Genomic DNA, 1,613 nt, shown 5'->3' with positions numbered 1-1,613 from the left:
ATGTGAGAGAGGAGAGGAGCTGAGGAGGATTGGTGGGGGGGTGCAGGGGTTCACTTTCCCATCTCATCACACTGTTTGGCTTTGCTTCTCTTCCATTAATCTGTCAAAGGGATAAAATAAGACATTTCTACAAGCAACACGCTTCCATCTCTCAGTGCGTTGATGACGGCCCCCTCACTCATCATCGCTGGTATTTTGTTGCGGGCGGGGGCAAAACACAACATCTTGCAAGAAACAGCAGCTGAGGGCTTCTTAACATCTAATAAACTATGAATGTGTCGTATCCACTTAACAGGAAGAAACTCAGCTATCAGACAATATTAACCATCTTTAGCAAAACTAAACAAAAGGGTAATAACAAAGGCTCTGAATTAGCCCTGAGCAAAAAAATGCTAACGCACTTAGCACATAACTCACAATAAAATACCCTTATTACTTGTCGGATCTGCACAAACAATATATGGATTAGCAAACTGAGATTCCACAGATTCCAGAAATATAAGTATCATCACTGAGCGATCAAAACTCGCGGCAAAACGACAACAAACAACAACAGAGAAATTAGCTTTACACAGCCAAAATGGCTAAAAATGTCTTACCTTTGTTGTTTTCTAAACAAAGGTTGTGTTCAATGGCATTAAAACGATAAAAACACTGCTGAAGGTTAATCCATAGGTTAATCCAATGTGTCTGTGTTACTTTGAAATTATTCCTGATCATCCATCATTCCATTTTTATGTCAATAACGGAGATTTCATATTAGCTGCTACAATAGCTACTAGAGTGTATGACAGCTTCCGGTTCCGGGGCATTCTGGCTACGCATCACTCATTCACCAATGGATAATGTTTAGGTGGATTTGAGGGACTTCCCCTAGATTCTATTGGCTCTAACGGTTAAAAACAGATGTCAATCATCAAAATCGACCAACGGGCTCCAGAGATATGGAAAATGCACCCAAATGACCCCAGAAGTGTTTTTTTTCTAAACCTCTCTAAAAAGGTCAAATGTCACTTGTTTTGCATCAATCTTGATACAGGGTACTTATGGTATAATTTGAATTCCTAAAGCTTTTAGTCTACTATCCCATCATTCAAGGGTGGTTTTCACTGTAAGTAATGTTTTTTTTGTTGGACGGACACTATAATAAAAATGTTTTTACTATGTTCAATCTGAATTTACTTTAAAAAAAAAAAAATCTATATTGATTCTGACTTTTCTACATCCAACTCACAGGTTTATTCTTGCTTTGAGAAAAAAGATTATTCATTTACCCCTTTTAGAAGTGAAGATATAGTCATTTATTCTGGGAATGTCATTTTCGGGCTTGAGACCTGAAAAACAGGCTCAGGGCTCAACTGGTTAAGAGAAGTGGCAGCTTACATGCCTTTTGCTTTGTGATGCTGCTCAGATGCTCTTTCACAAAGGCCATTCTGAGAAGATTATAATTGGGTTGTATCCTTAGCTCCTCACTCACTTAGAATATGCTTTATGTGTCATTCTGTGACATTTGATCGATGCACATGCAGCCGCTGCTCTCTGCAGAACTTTTTAAAGACAGCTGCTGCTCTTGTTTGCCTCTTTCTGTTTTGGTACCTGATGCCTTAACAATC

This window comes from Gymnodraco acuticeps, unplaced genomic scaffold, assembly GCF_902827175.1.
Source record: "Gymnodraco acuticeps unplaced genomic scaffold, fGymAcu1.1, whole genome shotgun sequence".
In the NCBI taxonomy this organism is placed as follows: domain Eukaryota; kingdom Metazoa; phylum Chordata; class Actinopteri; order Perciformes; family Bathydraconidae; genus Gymnodraco; species Gymnodraco acuticeps.
The sequence above is the reverse complement of the archived record's forward strand: the minus strand, read 5'-3'. Positions refer to the sequence as shown.